The sequence below is a fragment of the Hordeum vulgare genome, chromosome 3H (genome assembly GCF_904849725.1).
Source record: "Hordeum vulgare subsp. vulgare chromosome 3H, MorexV3_pseudomolecules_assembly, whole genome shotgun sequence".
NCBI classification, from domain to species: domain Eukaryota; kingdom Viridiplantae; phylum Streptophyta; class Magnoliopsida; order Poales; family Poaceae; genus Hordeum; species Hordeum vulgare.
In genome coordinates this window covers 56,312,051-56,331,119 of record NC_058520.1, presented here as the reverse complement: position 1 = coordinate 56,331,119, position 19,069 = coordinate 56,312,051, and positions in this window count along the sequence as shown.

Here is a 19,069-nt window from a genome sequence, read left to right as displayed (position 1 = left end):
GCTTTGTATGAAGATATTAGTGAGGAGGAGGTATTGCAGACACTTATCTTCAACGAAGGCGGTAAGGCCTGCGTTCTCCACCAAGTGATAAAAGTCCTCATAAATTCCAGCGGCGCGCAAGAACATGTCGCTTGGCCACTCGCACGCTCGAACTTCTATGACTCGAGGGACCAAATACTTGGGCTTCTTCTCACTCCCATTGTCCTTGGGGTCACGGCTTGACGAGCCTCTTAAGAACCTCCTCATCTTTTCCCTTTTCTATCTCTGAAAATTTCTGAAATTTTTAGTGATTCTAAGGAAAAGTGAATAAGGCTCAACAAAACTTGTAGCAACTACTCCAACAAGTGCCTAGAGACCATATTACGCATCAAAACTACTTGGGACCAATTATGCATGCAAAGCTCAAGAACATGGTCACCAAGGCAGCAAAAATACGCGGAGTATAAGGCACTAGAGCAAAAACTAATTGGACCAATGGAGGAGTCACTTACCAAGGAGTAATTTCCCCAAAACGGTTCGGAGAACGGTGATTTGAGCAAAGAGATCGAAAATCCCAGCAAGAGGAGCAAGAACACGGGTTTGAGTTGTGAAACGATTTTTCTGGAGGTAGAACTGGATGGGAGCAAGAATGAGTGGAGGGAATTCCTGTGGGCCCCACAATCCTGGGTGGCGCGGCTAGGGGGGTGCCCGCGCCCCTAGGGCTTGTGGCGCACTGGTGTGGCCCCCAGACACACACTTTGTCCCAGAATTTTTCAAAAAATCCAGAAAAAATCAGACTTGATTTTCACAGCGTTCGGAGAACTTTGATTTTCGGGGTACTTTTCTACCGGACGCTAAAACAGAAAACAGGGAAAACTAAACTAAATCTATCATTTTTCTTCTAAGCAACGGAAGGTGAAAGCTTGGAACAGAGGTTTGTGACTCCTCGATTCATCCATCTCATGGTCATCGAAAGAAATCCGTCAATGGGGTTGATCAAATCCCCTCGACAAAACTTTCTCGAATCGCAAAAGAAGACGGAGAATTTCCGAATAGTCACTAGGTCACCTCAATGGGGATGTGAATCTCCCCAACAAGCAAGTCATACTTCATCTTGACACGAGGAATAGTGCATTCAAAGCTCCCAATAAGAATCGATGAAGTTTTTTCGATAGCATTGATGCAATGTACTCGATATTGTTTCTTCAGAAAGTGCACCGTATGCTCATTACCGTTGACATGGAAAGTGACATTGACTTTGTTGAAATCTATAACAGCCCCTGCAGTATTTAAAAAGGGTCTTCCGAGGATGACAGCCATGGCATCATCCTCGGTAATATCCAAGATAACAAAGTCTGTTAAGATAGTGGTGTTAGCAACCACAACAAGCACATCCTCGCAAATGCCGATAGGGAAATCAGTTGATTTGTCGTCCATTTGCAGAGAGATTTCAGTGGGTGTCAACTTATCTAGTTCCAGTCTACGATAAAGAGAGAGAGGCATAACACTAACACCGGCTCCAAGGTCGCACAACGCAGTTCTAACGTAGTTGCCTTTAATGGAGCAAGGTATAGGGGGCACACCGAGATCACCTAGTTTCTTCGGAGTTCCACCCTTGAAAGTGTAATTAGCGAGCATGGCGGAGATCTCAAGATCAAGTATCCTCCTCTTATTAGTCACAATATCTTTCATGTACTTAGCATACAGAGACATCTTGAGCATATCAGTCAAACGCATCTGCAGAAAGACAGGCCTGATCATTTCAATGAATCGCTCAAAATCCTCATCATCCTTTTTCTTGGATGGTTTGGGAGGGAAGGGCATAGGTTTCTAAACCCATGGCTCCCTTTCTTTACCATGCTTCCTAGCAGCGAAGTCATTCTTATCGTATCTTCTATTCTTAGGCTGTGGGTTATCAAGACCAACACTAGGTTCAATCTCCACATCCTTTTCATTGCTAGGTTGAGCATCAACATGAACATCACTATTGATATTATTATTAGGCTCATGTTCATCACCAGACTGTGTTTCAGCATCAGACACAGAGACATTGTTTGGACTCTCGGGGGTAGCAGCAACAGGGTTGCTAGCGTGCAGGTTCCTATCATCTTTCTTCTTCTTTCTAGGATGACTAGGTGCATAAGTGCTAACTCCTTGAGAATCTTGTTCAATTCTCTTCGGATGACCCTCAGGATACAGAGGTTCCTGAGTCATTCTACCGCCTCTAGTGACGACTCTGACGGAATTGTCATTCAACTCATTAAGCAAGTCATTTTGAGCTTTAAGTACTTGTTCTACCTGAGTAGTAACCATAGAAGCATGTTTACTCAGAAGTTTAAGATCGTTGACGTTTCTGTCTGCACAAGCACTTAAATGACTAAGCATACGAGCATTCTGTTCCAATTGTTTGCTAACATAATCATTGAAACTTTGTTGTTTGACAACAAAGTTATCAAATTCATCCATGCATAAGCTAGCAGGTTTATCAAAAGGAATATCACTCTCATCAAACCTACGCAGAGAATTCATCCATGTAGCTGGATGAGCCTCCCCCAAGCTTGTGGGAGACTCTCTTCTTCAGCTTGAGCAAAGTTGCATATTTCCTACAAGGCAGCTTGCTTCTTATGGGCAGGGAAATATTTTTTAGAGAAGTAGTAGACCATATCCTGGGGGCTACGCACACAACCAGGAGCAAGAGAAGTGAACCAGGTCTTAGCATCATCCTTTAGCGAGAAAGGAAACAGCTTAAGCATGTAGTAGTGGCGGATCTTTTCGTCACCAGTGAATAGGGTGGCTATATCGTGCAGTTTGGTAAGATGGGCTACAACCGTTTCAGACTCGTAACCGTGAAAGGGATCAGATTCGACCAGAGTGATTAACTCAGGGTCGACAGAGAATTCATAATCCTTATCGGTCACAAAGATAGGTGAAGTGGCAAACTTCGGGTCGTATTTCATCCTAGCGTTCAGAGATTTTTCTTTCCACTTGCGCAGAAGTTTCTCAACATCATAGCTATCCTTACACGCAAGAAAATCCTCAGCTATCTCTCCCTCCATAACATAGCGCGTATCAGGCATAACAAGCATAGTAGCAGGTTCTACTTCAATAGTATCAACAACTTCAGAGGTATCATCACATCTAGCAGCAACTCTAGCAATCTGTGCATCAAGGAATGCACCTAGTGGCAAAGCAGTATCAGGCATAGCATCATCAGGCATAGTATCTAGCATAGCATCATCAGGCATAGTATCAAGCATAGCATCATCACGCATAGTATCAAGCATAGCATCATCATAAGCATCATGGACAACAGAAGTAGCATCATCAAGCACAGGCGACATATCAGGGATATTAAGGTTCTCCTTATAATAAAGAACCGGACCAACGCATTAACACGCGGTGAATACATGAACTCCTCATACTATGGTCATCTCCGGGAGTGGTTCCGGCTATTGTCACTCCTGGGGTTGCCGGGTCATAACACATAGTAGGTGACTACAACTTGCAAGATAGGATCTAAAACACACATATATTGGCAACAACATAATAGGTTCAGATCTGAAATCATGGCACTCGGGCCCTAGTGACAAGCATTAAGCATAGCCAAGTAGTAGTAACATCAATCTAGAACATAGTGGATACTAGGGATCAATCCCCGTCAAGAACTAACTCGATTACCTGATAGATCTCATCCAACTCATCACCTCCAGCAAGCCTACGATGAGATTACTCACGAATGATGAAGAACATCATGGAATTGTCGATGGGGAAAGGTTGATGATGACGATGGCGACGATTTCCCCTCTCCGGAGCCCGAAACGGACTCCAGATTTGCCCTCCAGATGAAGAACAGGATGTGGCGGCGCCTCCGTATCGCAAAACGCGATGAAACCTTCTCTCTGATCGTTTTCCAGGCGAAACGGAAGATATAGAGCTGAGTTTGGGGGCGGTGGTGCCACGTGGGCCCCACAAGCCTACACGGCGCGGCCTAGGGGGTGGCCGCGGCCTGTGGGCTTGTGGCCCACTGGCACGCCCCCTCAGGTGGATCTTTGCGCAGGTATTTTTCTTTTATTCCAGAAAAAATCTCCGTAAATTTTCAGGACTTTCCAAGAACTTTTATTTATGCACAAAAACAACACCATGGCAATTCTGCTGAAAACAGCGTCCGTCCGGGTTAGTTCCATTCAAATCATGCAAATTAGAGTCCAAAACAAGGGCAAAAGAGTTCGGAAAAGTAGATACGATGGAGACGTATCACCCTTGCCCTTCTTGAAACTAGTGGTTTTACCAACCATCAACAATTGATGCTCCTTCTTGATTTCTACTTTCGCAGTGTCAGACATTGCGAATCACTCAAGGATCATCATATCTATCCTTGATTTGTTTATAGTTCATCACGAAGCTCTAGCAGCTTAGTGGTAGTGACTTTGGAGAACCATCACTATCTTATCTGGAAGATTAACTCCCACTTGATTCAAGCGATTGTTGTACTCAGACAATCTGAGAACATGCTCAACGATTTGAGCTTTTCTCCTTTACTTTGTAGGCAAAGAATCTTGTCGGAGGTCTTATACCTCTTAACAAGGTCACAAGCATGAAATCTCAATTTCATCTCTTTGAACATCTCTTATGTTCTGTGATGTTTTCAAAACGTCTTCAGCGCCTTGCTTCTAAGCCATTAAGTATTGCACACTGAACTTATCATGTAGTCATGAAAGACGTGTATGTCAGATGTTCACAACATCCATAGACGACACCCTAGGTGCAGCACACCGAGTGGTGCATTAAGGACATAAGCCTTCTGTGCAGCAATGAGGACAATCCTTAGTTTTATGGACTCGGTCCGCAAAGTTGCTACTATCAACTTTCAACTAAATTTTCTCTAGGAACATATAAAAACAGTAGAGCTATAGCACAAGCTACATCGTAATTTGCAAAGACCATTAGACTATGTTCATGATAATTAGTTCAATTAATCATATTACTTAAGAACTCCCACTCAAAAAGTACATCTCTCTAGTCATTTGAGTGGTACATGATCCAAATCCACTATCTCAAGTCCTATCATCACGTGAGTCGAGAATAGTTTCAGTGGTAAGCATCACTATGCTAATCATATCAACTATACAATTCATGCTCGACCTTTCGGTCTCTTGTGTTCCGAGGCCATGTCTGCACATGCTAGGCTCGTCAAGTTTAACCCGAGTGTTCCGCGTGTGCAACTGTTTTGCACCCGTTGTATGTGAATGTTGAGTCTATTGAATCCGTGACAGCAGACCTTCCCCTGCAACGGCACTAGAAGAATGCTGCTAGCACTCTCCGGTAATCGAAACTAGAAGAATGTTGTTGACGGCCCACCAGCGCGTGGGATCGTAGCAGTTTTCGAGGGTAGAGTATTCGACCCAAATTTGTTGATACGCCAGGCAGAAGGTGAGAGAATACTCTCGAGTATTAGCAGCTGAATATGCCAGATTCAACCACACCTGAAAGATTAGTATCTGCAAGCAAAGTATCAACAGCAAAGTAGTATGATAACAACGGTGTGAGAAACGATCTGTTGACGGCAGACTATTCCTAACGATTGTATCAATGGCGCCAGAAGTTGCCCACGGACGGAAAATATTCTTTCCCGTCAACGGCGCGAGAAAAAGTATTGTAGCAGGTAGCAACAGTGTAACGAGTAATAGCAGTGGCAAGGAACAACAGTAGTGACAACAGTAGCAAGTAGCAACAGTAGCAAGCGACAGTAACAACAGAGCAAGACAAGTAACAGGAGTAGCAGCAGAGCAAGACAAGTAACAGGAGCAACAGCAGAGCAAGACAAGTAACAGCAGCAACAGGACAAACTCGTAGGCAATGGGTCGGTGATTTGTGTGGATGATATTCATCATGCAACAGTTATAACACGGATAGATATGTGACTAGCTCCCGTTCATCAATGTGATGTAGGCATGCATTCCTTGTGTCGTCATACGTGCTTAGGAAAAAGAACTTGCATGACATCTATTGTCCATCCCTCCCGTGGCAGCGGGGTCGAAAAGGAAACTACGGGATATTAAGGTTCTCCTTTTAATAAAGAACCGGACCAACGCATTAGCACTTGGTGAACACATGAACTCCTCAAACTATGGTCATCACCGGGAGTGGTTCCGGTTATTGTCACTCCGGGGTTGCCGGATCATAACACATAGTAGGTAACTACAACTTGCAAGATCAGATCTAAAGCACACATATATTGGTGACAACATAATAATTTCAGATCTGAAATCATGGCACTCGGGCCCTAGTGACAAACATTAAGCATGGCAAAGTAGTAGCAGCATCAATCTCAGAACATAGTGGATACTAGGGATCAATCCCCGTCAAAACTAACTCGATTACATGATAGATCTCATCCTACTCATCACCGCCCAGCGAGCCTACGAATAGATTACTCACGAGCGACGAAGAGCTTCAGGGAATTGGAGAGGGAAGAAGGTTGATGATGACGATGGCGATGATTTCCCCTCTCCGGAGCCCAAAAAGGACTCCAGATCTGGCCTCGAGATGAAGAACAAGATGTGGCGGCGCCTACGTATCGCAAACGCGACGAAATCTTCTCTTTTTATTTTTTCTGGGACAAAAGTGAACTTATAGAGCTGGGATTGGGGGCGGCAGAGCCATGTGGGCCCCACAAGCTTGCCATCCTCCACCAGGGGGGGGGGTGGAGGCTAGAGGGCTTGTGGCCCACTGGCCCACCCCCTCAGGTGGATCTTTGCGCAGGTATTTTTCATATTTTCCAAAAGTAATCTCCGTAAATTTTCAGGACGTTTGGAGAACTTTCATTCCTGCACAAAAACAACACCAAGGCAATTCTGCTGAAAACAACGTCAGTCCAGGTTAGTTCCATTCAAATCATGCAAATTAGAGTCCAAAACAAGGGCAAAAGAGTTTGCAAAAGTAGATACGATGGAGACATATCAACTCCCCCAAGCTTAAAACCTTGCTTGTCCTCAAGCAACTCAGTTGACAAACTGAGAGAGAAAGAAAAACTTTGACAAACACTGTTTGATCTTGTTGTTGCAACTATGTCTAAGTCATAACCAAAATTTCAGCAAGATCACAAGTTAACCACATAAGCAAGTGACACAAAGGTCTCATGGTAAATTAATATCAATGGCATAATCAGCTAACGAGCAAATAATAATGAGTTTCAAATACCAACACTTCAATCAAAACAAGCATGGAGCAATATGAATAGGTGGTATCTCGTTAGCTCTTTCTGAGACCGCAAATCATAAATGCAGAGCAGTTTCAAAGATCAAGGGCCGACTAAACATTGTAATTCATAGCAACGAAGATCCAGTCATAGTCATACTCAATATCAATCAAAAGCAAAGCATAAAAATGACAGAGGTGCTCTCTAATTGGTGCTTACAAAAGAGGAGGATGACTCGACAGGAAAATAAATAGACAGTCCCTTCGCAGAGGGAAGTATTGATTTACAGAGGTGCCAGAGCTCAAGCTTTGAAAAAAGAGATAATAATTTTGGGTGGCATGCTTTCATTGTCAACGCAATGACCAAGAGTTCTCAATATCTTCCATGCTACTCACGCTATAGGCGGTTCCCAAACAGAAAAGTAAAGTTTTAACTCCCCCACCACCAATCAATCACACTCCACGGCTAGCCGATTCCTCGGGTACCGTCCATACTAAGATCAATCCGGGGGGAGTCTTGTTTTACAGTTATGTTTTCGATTTAAGCGTGGAACTGGGCATTCCAATTACCGGCCCCTTTCTCGTGAATGACAGTGAATAAACACATGTCGAGGATAACACTCCTAGCATGGAAGATACCAATAGCCCCCTGTCACCACATGAGCGGTTCAGGCATGCAAAACAGATTATTTCTTGAAGGTTTAGAGAGTGGCACATGCAAATTTACATGGAACGGGAGGTAGATACCGCAAATAGGTAGGTATGGTGGACTCTCATGGAAAAACTTTTGGTTTATGGAAGTGGATGCACAAGCAGTATTCCGCTTAGTACAAGTGAAGGCTAGCACAAGACTGGGAAGCGACAAACTAGAGAGCGACAACAGTCATCAAGATGCAATGAGTTTGACTAACATTAAATGCAAGCATGAACAGGATATAAATCACCATGAACACGAACATCATAGAGGCTATGTTGATTTTGTTTCAACTACATGCATGAACATGCGCCAAGTCAAGCCACTTGAATCATTCAAAGGAGAATACCATCCTATCATAGTACATCATAGTCATTTCAAAATCTATGTTGGCATTCAAGTCAAACCATTATAAACTTCTAGCTAATTAAGCATGGCATCAGAAACTATGATCTCTAAGTTGTCATTGCAAACATGGTTCTCTCACAACAAAGCTGAGTCTGGGATGACAAGCTAGTCATATTTACAAAAACAAAATAGATAGAGTTCATACCAGCTTTTCAGTCTCAGTCACTTCATCATATATCATCATTATTGCCTTTCATTTGCACGATCGAACAATGTGAACAATAATAAGAGTGCTCGTGCATTGGACTAAACTGAATCTGCAGGCAGACACAAAGGAGAATACAAAGTAATATGGCTCTTTGAAAGCTAAACATGTATGCATGCAAGAACCACTAAACATTGTAACCAATATCTTCTACCTTGACCCAAAGAAAAAGAAAACTATTTACACGGGAAAGCTCCCAACAAGCAAAAGAAGAAAGAAAAATATTTTTGGGTTTTCTCAAAAGGACACAAAACAAGAAAACAAGAAAACGAAAATAAACTAGCAAGGATAATACAGTGGCAAAGTGTGAACACCGGCTAACAAAGTGAAAGCATAATCATGAATGTAAAGTCGGTGAGAACACGTACTCCCCCAAGCTTAGGCTTTTGGCCTAGCTTGGTCTACTCCCAAGGTGGGAAATAACCAGCTCCAGGATATCCGGAGCAGACTGTGGATGCCACTGCTGTGTGAGCTCCTCTGGCTCCCACTGATAAACTGGCATCTGGTACTCGACTGGCGGCTCGGGCACGTGCGCTTGTGGTTGGGCAAGCCCCAATATGCATAGATGTCTGAGAGCATAATAGTGTACCTTCCTGCAGGAAGATCGAACAAAGAAGGAGCATGCAAAGTAATAGTCTCTCGAGTATCCTGACTAAATACCAGGTTATAAATCATCCGTCTACTAGCATCTCTATCCAGAAAATCATGGCGAACCATGCTGTCATAATCCAGATATTTCTCAGGGAGAAGCATCTCTCCTTCCTCTCCCAGTCTAATGGGTATCTCAAAGTGTGTGACAAGACGGGTAGCATAGATACCTCCATAGACGACACCCTTGGAACGGTTGGTGTTCAAACGCTGGGCCACTATAGCACCTAGGCTGTAAGTCTTATCGTTATAAAGGACTTCACGCAAAACCGCAAGGTCTGGAGAACTAAGTGATCCAGCCTCCCCACGGCCAATCAAACATTTTCCCACAAATAGTGAGAAGTACCGAAGCACAGGAAAATGTATGCTAGCAATTCTAGCGCGAGACACTCCTCTCTCCTCTCCAACAGCAATAGTACCAATGAAATCCTCCAAGTCCCGTGGACGAGGGTCACGGATATCCCCAACATAAGGTAATTTGCATACATTGCAAAAATCTTGTAGTGTCATGCATTGGGGAACATCGTATATCATGAACTCAACCATGGGAGGATTCTTCCTCGGATAAAAGTTAAAGCTTTGAACGAAAATATTGGTGAGGAGGAGGTATTGTGAGGACTTATCTTCAACGAACGCAGTAAGACCTGTGTTCTCCACCAAGTAATAAAAATCTTCATAAAGCCCGACGGCGCGTAAAAATTCATCACTTGGCCACTCGCACGCTCGAACTTCTGTGGCTCGAGGGACTACGTACTTGGGGTGGCTCTTCTCATCCTCCTTGGGGTTACGGCTTGAGGAGCCTCTCAAGAACCTCCTCATCTTTTCCTTTTTCTAGCTCTGAAAAATTCTGAAATTTTTAGAGACTTCGAAAGAAAAGTGAATAAAGATTAACCCAATTGTAGCAACTACTCCTACTAGTGCCTAGAGACCGTATCACGCGCTAAAACATACTTGGGACCAGCTAAAATCAACATTTCTAGCTCAAGAACAGGGTCACCAAGGTAGCAAGAATATGCGAAGGATAAAGCACTAGAGCAAAAACTAATTGGACCAATGGAGGAGTCACTTACCAAGGAGTAATTTCCCCAAAACGGTTTGGAGAATGGTGCTTTGAGCAAGGAGATCGAAAATCACAGCCATAAGAGCAAGAACACGGGTTTGAGCTGCGAAACAATTTTTTCTGGAGGTGGAAGAAGAGGATGGGAGCTGGAATGAGTGGAGGGGGTCCCTGTGGGCCCCACAAGCTTGCTAGCCACCACCAGGGGGGGTGGCAGTGGTAGGGCTTGTGATCCACTGGTCAGGCCCCCAGGCCAGCTCTCAGGCCCAGTAATTTTCAAATATTTCAGAAAAAATCATACTAAATTTTCAGGACCATCGGAGAACTTTTATTTTCGAGGTATTTTTCTCCGAGACGCTAAAACAGAAAACAGGAAAACTAAACTAAATCTATCATTTTTCTTCTAAGAAACAGAAAGTGAAAGCTCAAAATAGAGGTATGTGACTCTTTGATTCATCCATTTCATGGTCATCGAAAGAAATCCGTCAATGGGGTTGATCAAGTCCTCATGACAAAACCTTCTCGAATCGCAAGAGAGAACATAGAATTTTCGAATAGCCACTAAGTCACCTCAATGGGGATATGTATCTCCCCAACAAGCAAATCATACTTCATCTTGACACGAGGAATAGGGCATTCAAAGCTCCCAGTAAGAATCGACGAAGTCTTTTCGATAGCATTGATGCAATGTACTTGATATAGTTTCTTCGGAAAGTGCACTGTGTGCTCATTACCGTTGACATGGAAAGTGACATTGCCCTTGTTGCAATATATAACAGCCCCTGCCGTGTTTAAAAAGGGTCTTCCGAGGATGAAATCCATGGCATCGTCCTCGGGAATATCCAAGATAACAAAGTCTATTAAGATAGTGGTGTTAGCAACCACAACAGGCACATCCTCGCAAATGCCGATAGGGAAAGCAGTTGATTTGTCGGCCATTTGTAGAGAAATTTCAGTGGGTGTCAACTTATCCAATTCAAGTCTATGATAAAGAGAGAGCGGCATAACACTAACACCGGCTCCAAGGTCACATACGGCAGTTCTTACGTAGTTTACTTTAATGGAGCAAGGTATAATGGGCACTCCGGGATCACCAAGTTTCTTAGGAGTTCCACCTTTGAAAGTGTAGTTGGCAAGCATGGTGGAGATATCAAGATCTGGTATCTTCCGTTTATTAGTCACGATATCTTTCATGTACTTGGCATACAGAGACATCTTGAGCATATTAGTCAACCGCATCTGCAGAAAGATGGGTCTTATCATCTCAACGAAGCGCTCAAAATCCTCATCATCCTTTTTCTTGGATGGCTTGGGAGGAAAGGGCATAGATCTCTGAACCCATGGCTCCCTTTCTTTACCATGCTTCCTAGCAGTGAATTCATTCTTATCGTATGTCTTAGGTTGTGGGTTATCAGGATTAACCGTAGGTTCAATCTCCACATCCTCATCATTGCTAGGTTGAGCATTATTATGAACATCACTATCCATATTGTCACCAGGTTCATGTTCATCACCAGATTGTGTTTCTGCATTAGACGCAAAAATATCATTAGGTTCTTCAGGTGTGACTGTATTTGGTGAACTGGCATGTAGGTTTATATCATCCTTCTTCTTCTCCTTAGGATGACTGGGTGTATCAGCATTGATTCCTTGAGAATCTTGATCAATTCTCTTAGGATGACCTTCAGGATACAAAGGTTCCTGAGTCATTTTTCCTCCTCTAGTAATGACTCTGACAGAGTTGTCATTTAATTCATTGAGCAAGTCATTCTGAGCTTTAAGTACTTGTTCTACCTGAGTAGTAATCATAGAGACATGTTTACTCAGAAGCTTCACATCATTGACATTTCTGTCTACACAAGCACTTAAATGGCTGAGCATACGAGTACTTTGTTCCAAATGTCTGCTAACATAATCATTGAAACTCTGTTGTTTGGCAACAAAGTTGTCAAATTCATCAAAGAATAGGCTAGCAGGTTTGTCAAAAGGAATATCACTCTCATCAAACCTACACAGAGAATTCACTTCTATTACGTGTATTGGGTTATCTAGACCATGGATCTCTTCGATAGGTGGTAGATTTTTGACAACTTCAGATCTAATGCCTTTCTCTTGCATAGATTTCTTGGCTTCTTGCATATCTTCGGGACTCAGGAATAGAATACCTCTTTTCTTAGGAGTTGGCTTAGGAGGTGGTTCGGGAATAGTCCAAGCATTATCGTTGATCAAGATGTTATTCAGAAGGGTCTCAGCTTGTTCGACAGTTCGTTCCCTAAAAACACAACCGGACAACTATCTAGGTGGTCTCTAGAGGCATCGGTAAGTCCGTTATAGAAGATATCAAGTATCTCGTTCTTCTTAAGAGGGTGATCAGGCAAAGCATTTTGTAGCTAGACGAGCCTCCCCCAAGCTTGTGGGAGACTCTCTTCTTGGAGTTGAGCAAAGTTGTATATTTCCTGCAAGGCAGCTTGCTTCTTATGGGCATGGAAATATTTCTCACAGAAGTAGTAGACCATATCCTGGGGACTACTCACACATCCAGGAGCAAGAGAGGTGAACCAGGATTTAGCGTCATCCTTTAGAGAGAAAGGAAACAGCTTAAGGATTGTAACATCCCAAAATTATATATTTTGGAATGTTAATATAATTGTTAGATTGATTGTTTGTTTGTTTGAGTGATTGAAACTTGAGTGAAATTTATAACTTTTTAAAACTTTTGAATGAGAGGGAATAAAATGACTATCCCATTTTTATTTTGAATTCAAATTCATCCATTTAAAATCAGTGAGAGAAGATAACATGACTTCTTCAACTATAAAGAATTTGGATGAATGTGGCACTTGAATTTTCCTTTGGTTTTTGATTTGAATTTTTATTTTATTTTTGGCACAAGATTTCAACCACAAAATATTTTCTGACAATATACTTGCCAAGCAAGAAAGAGAGGAGGTAACATGACACCCCCCAAAAAAATAAAAGTCAGAAGAAAAATAGTGCCAATAAAATTTAAAGACAAAATTTGGATTTTATTGGATTTAAAAAAAAATTATAAAGTTTTTATTTTGTGAAAAATAAAATGTTCATGTTGTAGGATATTTTATTCTGAAAATTTTGATATATAATATGTCTATATAAAATGTTCTCTTTTTTTTATTTATACGTTTTTCTTCTTTGTTTTAAAAAAAACAGTTCGTCCGCAAAAAAAAAAAACAATGCCCACGGCTGGCCGGAACAGCCCATGCGGCCGGCCGAATTTCTCTGAGCCCATGCGGCACACTTGATCTCCTTTTCTCCTCTTTTCGTATATGTTTAGTCCCACATTGCCTATCTATGGATCATTAGACCTCCCTTATACCTATAAATATAGACCCATATGAGCATCCAAAAATCATCTATTTCGGGTTAAATCAATCTTTTGGTTTGACTAGGTTTATTAAATAAAAATATTCTCTTCTCTTCGGCGGGATTTCTCGAAGTCGTCTCCTCATTGGAATTAATTCTTACTCTGCATTCTAAAGGTATTTCTCTTTGTATTTTTCTTTTATACTCCCGTAATTTATTATTTCTATACTAGTATTCCTACACGAGTATACGATAGAGTAATTAGATTTATCAATTAGTCTCTGTATTTACACATTAGTACTAGAATTCTATTAGACATAACACTTTTCTTCCGTAAAACAACTTGGCCCTGATTTTTCAAATAGCCATAACTTTTTACTCGTTTATCCGAATTAGATGAAACCAACGCCTAGAGTTTCGTCTTGATCCCACCTATCCGGTGAACCTATCATATCAGCATTTTGAAATTTTCAAATTTCGAAATTTGTTCACGCTGATATTCAAACTTCTTTTGATCATATCTTTTTATCCGTAGCTCCGTTTTAGATGAATCCAATTGCGTCGGATTCGTATCAAAGTAATCTTCCCGTTTGTATCATTAGTTTTAACTTTTCAACTTATAATTTTGATCAAATCATATTTATCTATTAGTGCCCAAAAGTGTTCACATTGTTTTAAGCCGATTCAATGTTATATTGAAGTATTTGTATCTTTTGATCCGCTATTTCAAATCTAGTAATTCTTTTTTCTACACGCTCATATTGATCTCCTATATCCAGTAGCATCATTAGTTTCGACCTTTGAACCTTACAAATTTGAGCGATTCAAATTTGTATTCGAACATTCATTTGATCTTATCTTGCAAATCGTACCACCTTTTCAATTGATTCCTTTTACCCCTAAACACTCATGTCATATATTTTTGTACGTAACCATCGTACTTCAGTTCAACTTCTCTTGACATTTTGAATGCAAATTCAATTCATACTTCAATTCGCTATAACTTGTGTTGTAGTGCTCCATTTCAAGAAATTCTTTCTACAAATAAATTCATATGTCTTATACTATTTGTCAAATAACATTCATGTTGTTCTCCCAATATTTTTGATCATCTCCCATAGTGTATGCAATTTGAGCTTATATAGCAATAGTTCATCGTCCATTAACTCTTTTGATCTCATTCATGCACCTTCACTTTACAACACACTTAGGACCTTTTTATTAAACCTTAGTACGTTGTTATTTTGCACCAATAGATGCTTTGTTCTTATGTTCTCTTGGTTCTTCCTTTTTGGCATGAATGTTTATTGAATGCTATTTGTTTACGATAGATTGATCGGTGTGTGGCGAGTAGAATTATCAGGATTTTGAGAGCGACTATCTTCATCAAGTAATACCAGGCAAGTCATTTGATCATGTATCACCTATGTTTTATGCATCATAGTTCTACCATCCTATGCCCAATTGCATGCTGAGTAGGTACTTTGAAATTATGGTTACATATTGTAGTATCATGTGGTAGGCACCCAACAACCCCGTTACTAGGCCCGGGACGACAAATTTCATATTGCTATGCTTGAGTAGACGAGATTCTGGTTGAGAGTTTATCACGAGTGATGCGAGAATAATTTAATAACCAAGACAGGTTAAGTCAAGACTTTTCAAGACCTCGTGATACAATGCAACTCTGGGTGAAGGACGGTTGATCGGCTCCGTGGAGAAACCAGTGGATGACCCGGGATGCTGGAGACGGCCATGACATCTTGCGGAAAGCTTCACCCAGGCTCGAAGAGACGGGCGGAGGCTTCAAGACCCAAGGCTTACCTGCACAGCCACAAGTCATTATGGGCTCTGGCTTGGTTGGACAACGCGGCGACTCTGGACAGGCGGTGCTAGCAGATGTAGAAGAACGGTAGGAATGGATGGGCACCGACAGGGATTCAGAGGGACCCGTTGAAAGACCATGTTTTGATCATCCGGTCTTCAAACACCCTGAAGTGCGAGGACATACTCGGAGGCGATCAAATCTTGTGGGGAACGTGTGCAAAACTCTGCAGAGTGCCCAAACCTAATCGATTAGCCGTGTCCACGGTCATGGACAACTTGAGCCAAAGGAACTGAAGTTATCTGGAATTCTCAACACCATTATATATATTTGATGTGGGTAATATTGATAACTTGGGTATGAGAACTGGTTGGCCGAACCATCTCATTAACAACCAACTACGTAGTAATATTTGCTTTTAGCCCCTCTCTTGTTGTAGGAGAAAATTTGCTTTACGCTAAAACTTACAACACCACCTGCCATATATGCATATAGTATAGATGATATTTTACCCCCTCTCATATGTGACTTGCCGGCATATTCAATATGCTGACCTACATGGCTGCAACGTCTTATGTTGCAGATATTTTTCTTTGACGAGTAAGAGTACGATTCAGGGTTACGGTCTACACTCAACTTGCCGTTGGTGTTTATTGGGACTCCACTCCCTTGACTGCTTCCGCTGAGATATTTAAGGTATATATCAGTTTTACACTATTTCCATGTGATTGCACTTTGATATATACATTGATGTACTGTGTGTGCCAGCATACTGATCCAGGGATGGCACAGATACATAGAGGCTTGACTCGTTTTGAGTCTGGTCGCTACAAGGATGTAGTAGTGGCAGATCTTCTCCTCACTAGTGAAAAGGGTGGCTATATCATGTAGTTTGGTAAGATGGGCTACGACATTCTCAGACTCATAACCGTGAAAAGGATCAGATTCGACTAGAGAGATTATCTCAGGATCGACAGAGAATTCATAATCCTTATCGGTGATAAAGATAGGTGAAGTGGCAAACTTCCGGTCGTATTTCATCCTAGCTTTCAGAGATTTTTCCTTCCACTTGAGAAGTATTTTCTCAGCGTCATAGGCATCCTTACACGCAAGAAAATCCTCAGCTATCTCTCCCTCCATAAGTAACCCTTGGGTATATCAGGCAATTCATATCTAGGAGAGCTAGATCTAACAGGAGCAAAAGCAGGTTCTATCTCAATAGTATAGGCAGTTTCAGAAGCATCACGAGCATTGGCAGTAACTCTAGCAATATGAGCATCAAGGAACAACCCTAGTGGAACATCAGGCAAAGTAGTATCTCTAGCAGTATCAAGCATAGCATCATCAGGCAAAATAGCATCTCTAGAAGTATCAGGCATAACATCTCTAGCATCATCAGGCAAAGCAGTATCAGGCATAGCATCAGGCATAGTATCAAGCATAGTATCATCAGGCATAGTATCAAGCATAGCATCTCTAGCAGTAGCATCATAAGCATCATCAAGCACATGCGACGTATCAAGATTTCTAGCAGGAGGTGATGTCGCAAACTTACTCATAACCAAAGGTGAATCAAGTGCAGAGCTAGATGGCAGTTCCTTACCTCCCCTCGAAGTTGAGGGCAAGACTTTGGTTTTTGGATCCTTCAGATTCTTCATAGTGATTAGCAGATATAAATCCCAAGTGACTCAGAGAATATAGCAATACCTCCCCGGCAACGGCGCCAGAAAAATGCTGACTCCGTGACAGCAGACCTTCCCGTGCAATGGCACCACAAGAATGCTGCTAGCACTCTCCGGCAATCGAAACTAGAAGAATGTTGTTGACGGCCCACCAGCGCGTGGGATCGTAGCAGTTTTCGAGGGTAGAGTATTCGACCCGAATTTGTTGATACGCCAGGCAGGAGGTGAGAGAATACTCTCGAGTATTAGCAGCTGAATATGTCAGATTCAACCACACCTGAAAAATTAGTATCTACAAGCAAAGTATCAACAACAAAGTAGTATGATAACAACGGTATCAGAAACGATCTGTTGACGGCAAACTATTCCTAATGATTGTATCAATGGCGCCAGAAGTTGCCCGTGGACGGAAAATATTCTTTCCTGTCAACGGCGCGAGAAAAAGTATTGTAGCAGGTAGCAGGAGTGTAACGAGTAATAGCAGTGGCAAGGAACAACAGTAGTGACAGCAGTAGCAAGTAGCAACAGTAGCAAGCGACAGTAACAACACAGCAAGACAAGTAACATCAGTAGCAGGAGAGCAAGACAAGTAACAACAGCAGCAGCAGAGCAAGACAAGTAACAACAGCAGTAGGACAAACTCGTAGGCAATGGGTCGGTGATTTGTTTGGATGATATTCATCATGCAACAGTTATAACATGGAGAGATATGTGACTAGCTCCCGTTCGTCAATGTGATGTAGGCATGCATTCCATGTGTCGTCATACGTGCTTAGGGAAAAGAACTTGCATGGCATCTATTGTCCATCCTTGCCGTGGCAACGGGGTACAAAAGGAAACTACGGGATATTAAGGTTCTCCTTTAATAAAGAACCGGACCAACGCATTAGAACTTGGTGAACACATGAACTCCTCAAACTATGGTCATCACCGGGAGTGGTTCCGATTATTGTCACTCCAGGGTTGCCGAATCATAAGGCATAGTAGGTAACTACAACTTGCAAGATCTGATCTAAAACACACATATATTGGTAACAACATAATAATTTCATATCTGAAATCATGGCACTCGGGCCCTAGTGACAAGCATTAAGCATGGCAAAGTAGTAGCAACATCAATCTAAGGACATAGTGGATACTAGGGATCAATCCCTGTCAAAACTAACTCGATTACATGATAGATCTCATCCTACTCATCACCGCCCAGTGAGCTACAAATAGAATACTCACGAACGATGAAGAGCTTCGTGGAATTGGAGAGGGAAGAAGGTTCATGATGACGATGGCGACGATTTCCCCTCTCCGGAGCCCAAAACGGACTCCAGATCTGCCCTCCAGATGAAGAACAGGATGTGGCGGCGCCTTCGTATCGCAGACGCGACAAAATCTTCTCGTTTTATTTTTTCTGGAACGAAAGTGAACTTATAGAAATGAGATTGGGGGCGGCAGAGCCACGAGGGGGTGGCGGCTAGAGGGCTTGTGGCCCACTGGCCCACCCCCTCAGGTGGATCTTTGCGCAGGTATTTTTCATATTTTCCAAAAATAATCTCCGTAAATTTTCAGGTCGTTTGGAGAACTTTCATTTCTGCACAAAAACAACACCAAGGCAATTCTGCTGAAAACAGCGTCAGTCCAGGTTAGTTCCATTCAAATCATGCAAATTAGAGTCCAAAACAAGGGCAAAAGAGTTTGGAAAAGTAGATACGATGGAGACGTATCATCTATCACACCCGATCATTACGTGGTGTCTCAAAACGATGAACTGTAGGAACGGTGCACAGTCGGGGAGAACACAATTTCGTCTTGAAATTTTAGTGAGAGATCACCTCATAATTCTACCGTCGTTCTAAGCAAAACAAGGTGCGTGAAAGGATCAGCATCACATGCAATTCATAAGTGACATGATATGGCCATCATCATGTGCTTCTTGATCTCCATCACCAAAGCACCGACACGATCTTCTTGTCACCGGCGCCACACCATGATCTCCATCAACGTGTCGCCATCGGGGTTGTCGTGCTACTCATGCTAT